Genomic DNA, 15,252 nt, shown 5'->3' with positions numbered 1-15,252 from the left:
ACCAAGAGATCAGATCCTTAACTCCCTTCCCATCTTGCGCATGGCAACTAACTTCCTAGCGGACGCCGCGGCCGAGACCGTCAAGCTCTCAGCAAAGGCCACAGCCCGCTCTAACTCAGCCAGAAGGGTGTTATGGCTGAGATCATGGTCAGGCGACCTGGCCTCGAAAAACAAATTGTGTGCCCTCCCATTCTACGGCCAATTTCTATTCGGACCGGACCTAGACAAAATTCTAGAAAAGGCGGCCGACAGGAAAAAAGGGTTCCCTGAGGAAAAGCCACAGAGAGCGAAGACCTTTTCCCGGGCCCCAATGCAGCAGCCCGAGGCCTACCGAGGCAAGGGCAAGACAGGCCGCTGGAGTTACCCCAAGGGGGGCAGAGGAAGGAATATCCTCTTCAACCCCCACCAGGGGGAGCCGAAGCAGAGACCCTGACGCCATCCCCGTAGGAGCAAGGCTGGGGAGCTTTGCGGATCAATGGTCCGCAATCTGCGGGGGCCCATGGATCCCAAAAATCCTACAGCACGGATACCGGATAGAGCTAGTGTCCATCCCCAGAAGGAAATTTATTACCACGCGAGCCCCAAAAAAACAGCTACATTTACTAAGGCAAAGCGTGCGCGACTTGCAACGGTTAAACGCAATATCTCCCGTACCGCGAAACGAGGAAACCCAGGGCTATTATTCCAGGCTCTTTCTAGTAAAAAAACCCGGAGGGAAACACCGGACGATAATAAATCTGAAAGGCCTGAACACCTGCGTCCGATACAGGAGATTCAAAATGGAAACCATCTCCTCCACAATAAAGTTGATCCCCAGAGGAGCCTACATGGCGTCCATCGACCTAAAGGACGCTTATTTTCACATCCCGATCCACAAAGATTCTCAGAAATACCTGCGGTTCGCAGTGGACATGGGCAGAAGAATAGAGCACCACCAATTCAGATGCCTGCCCTTCGGGATATCCTCAGCCCCCAGAATCTTTACCAAGATTATGGCGGAGGTAGCCGCCTACTTGAGAGAAAAATCGATTCTAGTAGTACCCTACCTGGACGATGTTCTATTAATAGCAGAGTCCAAAAAACTCCTAACAAAACACCTGGAGACAGTACTAGAACTTCTCCAATCGTTGGGATGGATTATAAACTGGGAAAAATCCAGCCTAGATCCCGACAAGCAGAAGACGTTTCTGGGAATAACTCTCGACTCAGAATCGCAATGCTCCTACCTACCCGAGGAGAGAATACAAAAAATCCGCAGAATAGTCAAAACTTTCCTACGAAGACGATTCTGCACAACTCGGGAGGCAATGTCTCTCCTAGGGAGCTTGACATCATGCATCCCAGGAGTAGCATGGGCCCAGGCCCACACCAGAGCCCTGCAGGCCGTAGTCCTATCCTCATGGGACAAAAGGCAGTCCTCGTTAGGGGCAAGGATGTACATCCCAAACAGGGCAAAAACATCCCTGCGTTGGTGGACATCCCCAGAGAACCTGCGGAGAGGGGTTCACTGGCTACAAAACCCAGCCATCCACATCACAACAGACGCAAGCGCTTGTGGATGGGGAGCGCATGTGAGGAACCAATTCTTTCAGGGTCCCTGGCCTCAGAGGATAAAAGAACAGTGCTCAAATTTCAGAGAACTACAGGCAGTTTGGCAGGTTCTACAGCAGTTGGGCAACTCGCTACAGAACCAACACATAAAAATACTGTCAGACAATGTCACCGCGGTCGCTCACATACAACACCAAGGGGGCACAAGATCTCCCCCACTGCAAAGCATCGCACAGAAAATCTTTCACTGGGCGGAGGGCCGGATCCTCTCGATCACGGCAACCCACTTGAAGGGTACACTAAACGAAAAAGCAGACTTCCTCAGCAGGAAGCAAATAGACCCAGGAGAGTGGTCCCTCTCCCCAGAGGCATTCAGAATCCTAACCAACCGGTGGGGGACCCCACAGTTGGACCTCTTCGCAACCAGGGAGAACACAAAAGTAGGCAACTTTTTCTCCCTCCGGCCAGGAGATCGCCCGATAGCGGTAGACGCCCTAGGCCAGGACTGGGGTCAAGGACTGGCTTACGCCTTTCCTCCCATACCACTAATTCCCAGGGTCTTACAGCACTTCAGAACCCAGGGATGCACGCTAATCCTGGTGACCCCCTTCTGGCCGAAAAGAAGCTGGTTCGGTCTTCTGACAACACTGAGCGTCCAGGACCCAGTCACCTTCCCTACCTGGACAGATCTTCTATCGCAGGGGCCACTGAACCACCCCGGCCTAGACAAACTCCATTTAACGGCATGGCTCTTGAAGAATCCTCGCTAAGAAAGAAAGGATTCTCAGAGAAAGTAGTAGAAACCCTAATGTCCAGTAGGAAAAAGACGACCCACCTGATCTACCAGAAGGTCTGGAGAAGGTTTTCCTCATGGAGACAGGGAAGGGATCGCGGGGATTCTATCCCCGACACTCCGCTAATCTTAGAATTCCTGCAGGAGGGCTTAGAGATGGGCCTCTCCCCGAGCACCCTAAAAGTCCAAGTTTCAGCCCTTAGCGCCATCTGCGACACAAAATTCGCAGACGACAGAGGGGTCCACAGGTTCCTAACAGCAGCAGCTAGACTACGCCCTAGGCCCATAAACCTGTTCCCAGACTGGAACCTTAATTGGGTTGTAGGGGCCATGGCAGCGGTACCATTCGAACCGAGCGAGGCGCTATCTATAAGAATGCTTACAATCAAGACCATCTTCCTAGTAGCCATCACCTCCGCAAGACGGGTTAGCGAACTACAGGCCTTGTCCATCCGCCACCCGTTCATGAAAATCGCAGACACCAAACTAATATTTAAAACAGACCCGGCCTTTATGCCAAAAGTAGTGTCAGATTTTCATAGGTCCCAGGATATAATAATCCCCTCATTCTTCAGTAACCCAAAAAACGAGGAGGAAAGAACCCTAAGTTGCCTGGACGTTAGGAGAGCAGTCCTAACCTACATAGATACAACGAGCCACTGGAGGCGAGATGACAACTTGTTCGTCCAGTTCAGTGGCCCAAATAAGGGTAGCAAAGCAGCAAAAAGGTCCATAGCCAGGTGGATCCGTCTGGCCATCATAGAATCCTATAAGGCCCTCGGGAAGGAGATCCCGTTAGCTCTTAAAGCCCATTCCACAAGGGCAGTAGCGTCCTCATGGGCCGAACACAGTTCAGCCTCGGTCGAGCAAATTTGCAAGGCCGCAACCTGGAAAAAACCCCACACGTTCACTAAACACTATAGGGTAAAAGTGCAGCAGGACGAGGACATGGCCTTTGGCCGTAAAGTCCTCTCGGCAGCGATCCCACCCTAATAAACTTTAGTTGGTACGTCTCAGTTGGTGCTGTCGTGGAGACGACTGGGGGAAAAAGTGGATTATACCCACCTGATAATCAGGTTTCCAGTAGTCTCCACGACAGCACCCGTACCTTTCCCGCCCTATAAAAGTAAAATAATAAATTTAAAAATAAAAAAACCCCGGTTAGGGGAAGAAATTTAAGTTTAGCTCCTGCCCCGGCAATTCGTTAGAATCCACTGAGGAAAGTGGGGAAGGGGGGGAGCTTTTAACCTCTCAGTATGTTCCTGTCCTACCAGGAGGAGGCAATCTCAGTTGGTGCTGTCGTGGAGACTACTGGAAACCTGATTATCAGGTGGGTATAATCCACTTTTTCGTGGACATGAGCCCTTAGGGGTTAAAAAGGTTCAAACTAAACATATACAATATACAAATCTACTACATTATAAGTTTTGAAGACGTGTAGTAAGAATAAGGCTGCTTTCACATGGGCTACGATTACACGATTTGCTCGCTATGCGACAGTAATATAAATCACATGTATGTGAAGCCCATGCTTTCTAATGTATTCCTTCACATTAGCGATGTTTTGTAGGCTGCTACATTGTGAGAAAAAAAAAATTGTCGCATGCTGAATATTGCTGTGATTGGTGATGTTTTGTAGCCGGTGTTTCCCTATGGAGCCTTCCTTTGTGTCGCTTCGCGTGAAATCGTGGTTTTCGTGCGACTCAACTTTAACAGTGGGACTTCCTACTGTTTGTCCCTAAACTAAGCCCTAGCTGCATCTAAAAAAAAAACACTACATTACCGAACGGCCGCTGCCCACTCCGCCACACTCAATGCAGCTCTCGATGAACCAATCACACAATCGCAATCAATGGCTGATTGGTTTACAAGTGCCGAGGCTCAGCCAATCAATGTAGTGCTTCCTGGAGGCGGGATTTATGAACCCCCTGACCAGGAAGCGGCGGCTGAAGACTGCAAACAAATGTGCCGAAGCTTTGGGGATAAGAATTGCGGGACAGCGAACAGCACCTGTTAGGTAATGTGGTGTGTTTAAATTTTTTTTAAGTGCAGCTAGGGATTATTTTCGAGATCGGACTTAGATTTCAAGCTCCCTCTAAAACCCCTGCAAAATAGCGCTACAAAGTCGCGCGACTAAATCTCGATATCGAGATAACGCAGTGATATCGTGGGAATACAGCTGCAATATCGCTGAGATTTTTCTCACGGCGATATCGCTGTTGCCCGTGTGAAAGGTGCCTAAAGATAACAGTCCACAAGAGAAATATGATTAAAAATCTCCATTGTTGGCTGCTGTTGTCAAATATATAGACGTTGCTGCACTATGGACACGTTCTAGACCACAAAGTTGGTTGTTTTGGTTTTATTTTGTTTTGTTTTTTAACACAAGTCTAATTTGTTAAACTGTTCAGAGCTCCTTTTAATGAGGTTGGTTTTAGATGTGTGACTTGGTTTATGTCAATAATAAGCTCTACCTGAATTTTGTACTTTGCAAACACTTTGTGAAATAGATGAGCTGCTGCAGGGAATTCCCTTTAGCTGGTTTTTGGTGCTTACATTGTAAATTGGGGGAAGCGGAGAGGTGTCGTGAGCGGATGCCTCATGGGGAAGCGGAGAGGTGTTGTGAGCGGATGCCTCGTGGGGAAGCTGAGCAAGCTCGTGAGCTGATGCTTCAAAAACATCATCGGGTGGAAGTTGAATAATTCTGTGACGTCTCCTATTCTGTAGGGTGTCCATAGATGCAGCTGTTTGTGCCATGCAGTTGGGAACTGCACTGCGAAAATGTGACAGCTTTGTATTTGTGCTTTTTGTCCACATGACAAGTACCGGTAAAGCATGTGGCTGCAATATGCTTCATCTGTACAAAACCATAAGTGATTTGCAGTAAAACATCATGCGGTTTCAGCATACAGTTCTTGGCTGTACAGTGTAGTGGCCCAGACTTTGGGCCCCTACAGCACTGGTTTAGCTACCTCTTATGGTGTATGTTTGTTTGCGTCTCAGTGTATGTATATGTGCTTTAACCATTGTTTTTGTGTGTTGGCCTTGTCAGGTCACAAAACTGGTAATGTCTGTGCCTGTTTTGTCTGTTTCTGTGTGAGTTTGCATAATTTCCCCCCCCCCCCTTCTGTCTGACCAATACCAACTCAGGGCAGAGTGATTGACAAAGAGTTCCCTAGTCTGTTATTGGTTGTTGGAGTGTAGATATAAAAGATAGCTCAGGGGCGGGAGGAGGGAAAAAAAGGAAGAAGAGGGAAGGAGGAGAAAAGCAAGGAAGGTAAGAAGGGCTGTGTGGACGAGGATCAGGGCGAGACAGGGCAGTGCTGGGTTACAGTGGTGAGTCTGGGAGTAATGGCACCCAAAGGCCTCCAAGGGAGAGTGGAGTCTTATTTCAACCCTACTGGAAGGAACCAGAGACAGGGCAGACCTTGCTGAAGCAGGACAGAGAATAGTCACTCCAGTCGTAAGTTTAATCAGCCCAAGTGCAGTAACCAGTCCATGTGTCCTTTTTTTGTCAAGCCCCCGCTCAGTTCAGTACCCAGATAACTTAGCCTGGTAGACGTATCTTCTACAAGAAAGAAAGTGAAAGAGAGAGTGTTGTGGTGTTTCATGCCTGTAAGAATTGTTGAAGTGTTCTACTGTCTGCTGACACTACTCAATAACCTTTCATCTGTTAAATTGCAAGAGTCAGTAAAAACTGTGTGCCTCCGGTTTTACAAAAAGCTCTTTGGCCTGAACTCTTTATTTTATCGATGGCATCATACTCTGAGGCACTGGCGTCACGTTAAACTGTTATCAAGGACCCTTGTGTAATCCGTCTGCTGCACGGGCCAACGTTTTAAGCAGAGTAGTCACCATCGTGCTATATTTATAGGCACCCTAATAGATGTACACTGATTGGTCACAACCTCAAAATCACTGACAGGTGAAGTGAATAACAGTTAGTATATTAACATAGCATGTAAGGCTGAAAAAAGGACATATGTCCATCCAGTTCAGCCTATTACTCCCCCAATGTTGATCCACAAGAAAGCAAAACACCCCAATGAGGCTAATATTACACAGGCGAGTGCGATATCGGGCTCGCCAACATGCGATGTACCCACAGATCCAAGGCGGTTTTGTGTTTAAAACCATCTGAGATCACTTTGGGGGAGCAGGATTGTGCAGTCTTTTCCATTGTTTTCAATATGTAAACATCGCACTCGCATGCGCCTCACATGTTGTACAATACTGTCTCGGTCCAACTGAATGGGTGATGCATTCCGAGAGAACACCCAAAGATAGGCCATGCTATTGTTTTGTTTTTTTTCTTTCCTGTAACGCGATACAGATAAAAATCACTAATGTGTATGACCCCATTCAAAAGAATGGTGTTCATGTTTATGCAAGGTTTGTGCGTCTCGCAACACCCAAATCCTGCGGGTTTTTTTTTTGTTTTGTCCCCCCCCTCCCCCCTCAGCTGTGTGAGAACTGCCTGAGGTAGAAGCCAATTTTCCTCATTTTACATCCAAAAAATTCTCCTTCCTGACTCCATAGTAACATAGTATGCTAGGCTTAAAAAATAGACAATGTCCATCCAGTTCAGCCTGTTTCTGCCCCTCACACCCCACATGTTGATACAGAAGAAGGCAAAGCAAACCCAATGAGGCAGAAGCCAGTTTACCGCGACCTGGGGGAAAAAAATTCCTTCCCGCCTTCAACATGGCAGTCAGAATAATCCCTAAATCAACACTCTGCAGAAAAAAGTTCCTTCCTGAGTACAAGTCCAGCAGTTGGAAGATCCCTAGATCAACAACCCTTCTGACTATTTAATGTCTATACCCTGTAATGTCATAGTGCTCTAAAAAGACATCTAGTCCCCTCTTAAACTCCTGAATTTAAGAGGGACTCCAATCTCGCAATCAGAATAATCCCCGGATCACCGACCCTTCTGAAGTAATCAGGGATATAACATGTAATATTGTATCGTTCAAGAAAGCCGTCCAGGCCCCTTTTATACCCTTTTATCAAATTCACTATCCCCACGTTCTCAGGCAGACCGTTCCATAGTCACACTGCTCTTTCAGTAAAGAACTCCCTTCTATGTCAGTGTCGAAAACGTCCTTCCTCCTAGATGTAGAGGGCACCACCTTCTTACAGTCACAGTCCTGGGTACAAATAGATAGGAGAGATCTCTGTATTGTCCCCTGATATATTTATACATAGTTATTAGAGCACCCCCTTGTTACAGTCCTGGCTATAGATGATGGGAGAGATCTCTTTATTGACCCCTGATATATCTATACATAGTTATTAGGTTGCCCCTCGGCCGCCTTTTTGTTCTACACAAAATTACCCCAATTTTGGTAACCCCTGAGTATTGTAGTCCGCCCATTCCATTTATTACTTTAAGTTGCCCACCTCTGTACCCGCTCAAGCTCTCATATGTCCTTCTTGAGTACTGCTGTCCAAAAGTGTCCACAATATTCCATCTGTGGTCTGACCAGTGATCTGTAAATAGGAAGAACAATGTACTTGTCATGTGCCCCATGACCTCTTTTGATGCACCTATTTGCCTTGGCAGCAGCTGCCTGACACTGGTTGCTCCAGTTACGTTTTTAGTTAATTAAAATTCTTTTACATGTCTGTGTTAGCCCCACTGCGTATTTGTGAAATGAACAATGCTTTTTTTCGCGCACATTGTTGTATTTTACTTTACGTTTTGCACCCACAAGACATACATTTTGAGTGCAACAAAAAATATGCACCAATTGCAGTGGCTAACTAGTTTATTTTTTCCTGCACAATTACGCAGTGTTTCATGTATCTAGAGTATTGCATTGGCATTTACGCATCCCGAATGACTTCAGTCGGGACTTTGGGTGTGCAAATGAGCAGGAAAATAGAGCATGCTGTGTTTTTTTTTTGGGGGGGGGGGGGGGGGGGTTTGTTTCTTTTTTTGCATGACTGAAATACACAGGAAAAATATGCAAAGCAATTGGTTCTATTCTGTGTGTATTGTGCATACAAAGTTTGTGTGTAAATGTGCCTGTGAGAATCTATTTACCCAGTGTCTACAATTGTTGTTGTTAACCATTTAGTTGTTCACGACCCCCAGTGACCCTAAAGGCGAGCTCCTTCCATGTTGTTTGGTTTTGCACGGCATCTTTCAGTTGTGTGATATCCATTCCAGTATTGGCTCTGACAGTATCAGTCATCGTGTCCTTTTGCAGCCAGGTCTTCTTTTGCCACTGATCTGTCCAAGCATTATAGATTTTTAGATTTTGTCATGTTTAGCACTGCGCTTCACCCCAACGCTATCCTATGTTTTATCTCTGGCATAGATTCTCAAGCCTGGTCAATTTTTGAGCCCAGGAAGATGAAGTCTCGCACGCATTCTATGGCCTCATTGTCAATTTTTTTTTTTTTTTAATTTGGCCATTTTTTGCAGTTGTCTAATTTTTGTCTTCTTTAAATTAAGATAGAGGCCCATTTTTTCAGTTTTAATTTTACATATCAGCTGCTTCAGACCTGCTTCTGTTTCTGTAAGCAGAGTTGTGTCATCTGCGTAACGGAGATTGTTGATGTTTCTGCCACCTATTTTCATCTTGGTTTCCAATTTGTCTAGGTCCATTTTACGCATGATTACTTCCACATATATAGGTTAAACAAGAAGAGTGAGAGGATAAAGCCCTTTCGGACACCTTTGCCAATCCCAAACCAATCTGTGTCCCCATACTGTGTTCTCACAGTGGCATCTTGATTTGGTATAAAGTGATTTTATTACTTTAACTAGATGTGCCGCTACGCCGAGCTCTTGTAGGGGGCGCCATAGCTTGTCATGGTCGATGCAATCAAAGGCCTTGATGTAGTCGAAGCACATGTAGATATTCTTTTTGGTATTCTCGAGCTTTTTCAATGGTCCATTGCAGGTTTGCAATATGGTCGCAGGCGCCCTATCCTCGCCGGACTCGTGCCTGCGCATCAGCTGATCTCAGTCTTTCCTGTACAATTTTGAGAAGGATCATGCTTGCATACGGAATAAGGGCTATTGTTCAGTAGTTGGAGCAATCCTGAGAGTTACCTTTCTTTCTACATTTATCAGAGTTAAACCTCATTTGCCAATTTTCTGCCCCCAACTTATCCCCCGATATGCGCTGTGATCACATGGGCGTATTTGCCAGACGTAAAAGCGCCTGGCCGGCCAATATAGCGCTGGGCATTTTTACACTGAGCCCAAAACATAGTTCTGGAACTATGTTTGGGCCGGAATACATCGGGCCGCTGCATGGGCTCCTATTGGAGTCCATGGCAGCGGCCGTAGGTGGGAGGGTGTTTAGGAGCGTGGCTGCTAAACTACCTCCCTCTGTTCTCCTCCCCTTCCCCGTGCAAGCTTACCTCTCCTCCCCGCTTGGTCTCTGCAATGGGCGGGGCTAAGCGCTGATCCGCCCCACCTCCTCCCATTGATGGCTATAGACAAGGGGCAAGATGTGATGGGCAGGGAGGGGAAATGGGAGATGGCCTGGTGAGGTCGGCGCATTTGCTCACCAGGCCATATGAACGGGCGCACAAATGCTTGATTTGTGCGCCTGTTCACCATTTTTTTTGCCCCCAACATAGCGTTTTCACAGCCGGCCGATATGCGCTCATGTGAAAGAAGCCTCAAGACGAGAAGGAACATCCAGCTTGTTATCAGCACACAGTTCAAAAGCTTGCATCTCTGATGGTATGGGGTTGCATTAGTACCTATGGCATGGGCAACATACACATCTTGAAAAGCACTATCCATGTAGTGAGCAGAATATGTACTGAGCAGTATATAGAGGTGTTACAACATATGCTCCCATCTACACAGTCTCTTTCAGGGAAGGCCTTTCACATTTCAGTAGTACAATGAAACACATATTGCATCCATCACAACAGCATAATTTCACAGTAGAGTCTGGGTGCTGAATCGGCCACCTGCAGTCCAGGCTATTCACTAATTAAAAACATTTGGCGCATTATGAAACAAGAAATCCAGCAAAGACGACCCAGGACTGATGAACAGCTAGAATCCTACATCAGACAAGAATGGGACAACATTCCTCTCCAGCAATTGGTCTCCCCACTATCCAGATGTTTACAGACTGTTGTAAAAAGAAGAGGTGATGCTACACAATGGTAGACATGGCCCTGTCCAAACTTTTATGAGATGTGTTGCTGCCGTCAATGTCTAAAGGAGTTAATTTTGTAAAAATGAAATGGAAAAATGTCTCCCTTCCCCCTCTGATATGTTCTATTGTGAATAAAATCTAGTTAGATGAGATTTAAAAATCATGGCATTCTTTTTCTTTAGCTTATTTACATAGCATCCCAACATTTTTGGAATCGGACTTGTAGAATTCAATGTAACTGCTTGTTTCTTTTAAATAAGGTAATATAACTTTGTGAAATTTGAGGCTGAAATTTCTTTCCTCCTGGCTCCTTTTTTAGTCACTGGACATTGTCTTCTAATATAAACATTCCCACTTTCAATGACATTTATCACTAGACTTTTAGCAGTTTTACAACATGTACCCATAACAACACATAAAAATATCACTCACCTTCTACCTCACTGTTTAAAACTAGAACATACTGAGAGGAAATTTGTTATATTCAAGGCTGCAGACGAGAGGTCTGCTAGAAAGAAGAATCAAGTACATTTTAAACCAATTTGTTGGCTACAGATTGTTTGAAGTTGTATTTTATACTTTCTGTCCCAAATCTTTTTCCATTGTAATTTTCTACCCTGTAGAAGCCGTTTGTGTTATTGATGGGGCTAGTAGTGGTGGACATTTTTTGAATCATTTTTTGAATGGTGGGCATCCACTGTGGTAGCTTCTTATAGGCATTGTAGACATTCCAGTAGTAATTAGAGTTCTAGCTCAAAGTTCGTCCAGATTTCATTTTATTTTTTATATACATTTACAGGTAAAGTTGAGTACTTTATAAACACATTGTGGTACTTCTGATGCTGATGAGTTACAGCACGTATTATAGTCCAGTTTAGCTAAGCTGTAGCTCGAGAACAGTACAAGATATGATGTATGTCTATGGGTGCTTTTAGGCACAAGTGAGAACAAGCCAGTGATGTCATCTCTAGCTCGTTCGCTCTCATGTGGCCTGTTTTGACAGATAAATCATTGATTCGTTCAATGAGAATTGTTCAGTATTGTTCAATGTATTGTTCACCTTCATCATGTCAAACACTGAACGATCGCTGTTTTAACTGAATCGGAAGCAAACGAGCCAACAATGATGTCTATGCCTGCATAAAATGACTGACAAGCGAGAAGTGGATGATTCTCGTTCGTCATTCAGTTGTTGCCTCGCGTTGAGACCGAACAATTCTCGTTTACTTTCGCTTGTTTGAACAATTTTTTTGAATGATTGTTCTGTCTGAAAGCACCCTTATGCATGTATTTACAAAGTTACTCACATTCTTATGTAGTTTAACTATTTGTCAGAATATTAAAGATATACACCTATCAGCCATAAATGAACCTGCTTTAAATTGTGTAGGTTCCCTCGTGCTACAAAAACATCTCTGACATGTTGTGGCATGGACTTCAAGACCTGCGAGGGCATCTTGTGCAATCTGTAAGCAAGAGGTTAGCAGCAGATCTTTTAATATCCAAAAGATGCTTGATTATACTGAGTTCTGTGGAATTTGGAAATCTCATATTGCATCGCACTCACGTGCTACTCGCACGCCGTGTAATGCTTTGCAAGCCCCATTGAAGATCATGGGCGAAGTGATGCGAGGGAGCGCCCAAAGATAGGACATGCTGCGATTTTTTTTGTTTGTTTGCACACTGCGATGTGATGCGGGAAAAAATTGCTCATGTGTATGACCCCATTCAAAAGAATGGGGTTCATATTCGTACGAGATTTATGCTTCTTACAACGCATAAATGTCACACAATTTTCTCAACTGTGTAAAAATGGCCTTAAACTGCGTTCAAATGTATGATTTTTGTTTAATTTTGTTAACCACTGCAGTTGATATTAAAAAACTACATGTTTTTTAAAAATTGCATACACTATTAACAACCGCATGTGGATTTAACCCCTTAGTGACCAAGCCTGCTTGCGCCTTAATGACCAGGCCAAATTTTGGAAATCTGACGTGTGTCACTTTAACATAGAATAACTCCATAAAGATTTTGCATATCCAAGTAATTCTGACATTGTTTTTTTTGACACATATTGTACTTCATTTAGGTGGTACAAATAGACTGATAGAATTTGTGTATATTTAGTGCCAAAATTGGGAACATTTTGAAAAAATCGTTATATTTTTTTTCCTGTTTCAACTGCAATATCTCAAATATGTGCAAACATACTGAACAAATTTTTGCTGAGATATATATCTCCAACTGTTTACTTTAGCCCTGTTTGTCCCGTGTTCAGAAACCTAGCCATTGTGGCCCTAATCTTATGTCTGTATGCACAACAGGGCCCAAACCGAAAGGAGCAGCCAGTGGCTTTCAGAACAGACATTTTGCTTGAAGGTGATTTAGTCCCCATTGCCCACTTGTAGAGCCCTTGAGCGGCCAAAACAAAGGGGACTCGCACAAATGACCCCATTTTGAAAACTAGACTCCTTAACAAATTAATCTAGGGGTATACTGTGTATTTTGACCTCACAGTTTTTGAATGAATCTAAGCAAAGCAGAAGGAAAAAAATTATGATTTTCCTTTTTTGGCAATTACATCATTTTAAAAACTGTTTTTTTTTTCGTACAGCACAGATATGAATGAAGACTTTCACCCCAAAATTGATACCCCTGTTGGTCCCGTGTTCAGAAACATATCCATTGTGGCCCTAATCTTCTGTCTGTATGCACAATGGGGCCCAAACTGAACGGAGCATAAAACTTTAACTGTCTTTTAACTTTTACATGATCGAGATTATCCATAGGATAATGGCGTTCACGTGACCAGGGACCGCTCACCTTTAGTAGCCAGGAGCAAGGAGATTTTTAATTTCCCGTGCATGCAGTGCTTTTTCTTCCATCCAAAAGCCAGGTAGCTGGATGCAAAGCAAACAGACCCAATTATAGTCAATGGGGTCTGTCCGATGCTGTTCCCTGTATATAGTGATATAGCATCACACAGACTGAGAAGTTGACTAGAAAATGAATGCATAACCTCATGCCGATCTCAGCTGCTTAGATTTGAGATCACATGACCATCTAATGAAAAATAGGGTAGGAGCCTCAGACAAAAAAGAATAACTAACCAAGGTAACATGAACCATGTGTGTGTGTGTGTGTGTGTGTATATATATATATATATATATATATATGTGTGTGTGTGTGTATATGTGTGTGTGTGTGTGTGTGTATATATAGTGAATGAATTTTTAAAATCACCATAGTGGCCCTTTAAGTACACTTGCTTTGTACAGTACCTTTTGTACTTGATTCCATAAAGGTTCCAATTAAACTATACCTTTAATTTCATATGTAGTCTGACTTCACTGCTATAATACTTACTAAGGGTTAAAATAGTGGGGACTTAGTATACCAATTATACATGTGATAAAAGTCAGCATCTCCAAGATACCCCCCCCCCCCTCCATTGATGCTGCTCTTTGGAGAGAGGGATAAGAGGATTGCCTTACATTGTATGTTCTGATTGACCTATTCAGTCTGATGCTAGAAAGAATGAGTTACCCCAGAATTGCACTATGGGGGCTGTACAGTTTATGATAGGGGATAACTTGTTGATTGGTGAGAGTGACCACTAGAATCCCCATGGATCCCAAGATTTCAGGCCCAGCGCATTCCGATGTGTGGGCAGCAGAGGCCACACATGCATGCCTCAGCTCCATTCACTTCAATGGCATCAGCAGAGATAGCCAAGTTTAAGTGCTTCGCTATCTCCAGCATTTCCTTTGAAGTAAATGGAACAGATGTGTGGCTTCTGCTGCCCCACACTTCAGGATGTGTTGGGCTGAAATATTCGGATCCATGGGGATTCCAATGGTCACTCCTACCGATCAACAAGTTATCCCCAATCTTGTCTATAGTGCATAACTTGCTGGGATGGGGATAACCCTTTAAACCTTGTAAGGACATCTTACAGATGTTTAATGCCTAAGGTGTACATGTCTCATGATAGATGTTTAAGTCTTTTTTGTGATAATATATAAACTCGTGTTTCCTGAAAATAGGACCTACCCTGATAATAAGACCTACCCCGATTTTGGGGGGAGGCTTGAAATATAAGACCTGCCCCAAAAATAAGACCTAGCTAACCTACATTAAAAAAATTAAAAAACTATATTCACCTAGTCCGCGGCATCCCGATGGTCTCTTATTTAGAGGGTTCACATTTAGCATTTTTAAAAATGTATTCTGATGCAGATTCTTGTCACACAGAATAATCTTTTAATGCATGAGGAATATTTGTGAGGTGTATGTGACATACTCTCCTGTAGGAGCTGCAGACATGCAGTAAATGCGCTTACAGAGGCGTCTGGTCTGCAAGCAGACTCCGGCACATTTTAATTTTTTATTAACTTCTTCCTACGGGATGATATAAGTTGTATATAATTGTGATAGACATGATGATTAGTCAGTGTAAAATGTCTATTGATTTGTACTAAACTAGATGTATTACGCAGCTGTAGTGACTTTAACTCTTAGAGGCTAATGACTGCATAATTTCATTATAGTAATTGTTGGACAATGGCATGGTGAAAAGATATGTGTTTTGTGACTTCAGCCTAATGTGGAACTCTGCTGCATAAGGAAAGAGTTAAAATCACAGTGTTATATGTTATTGCTTGTGTTCATCTTGAGTGTTTTCCCAGTCCTTCCCCATCCCCCCCACACAGAATCTTCTTCAACAAAGAGATACTTACTTTCAGTTTCAGTTTTGAGCACATGTTT

This window comes from Eleutherodactylus coqui, chromosome 4 (genome assembly GCF_035609145.1).
Source record: "Eleutherodactylus coqui strain aEleCoq1 chromosome 4, aEleCoq1.hap1, whole genome shotgun sequence".
Taxonomy (NCBI): domain Eukaryota; kingdom Metazoa; phylum Chordata; class Amphibia; order Anura; family Eleutherodactylidae; genus Eleutherodactylus; species Eleutherodactylus coqui.
Note: the sequence above shows the minus strand (reverse complement) of the source record.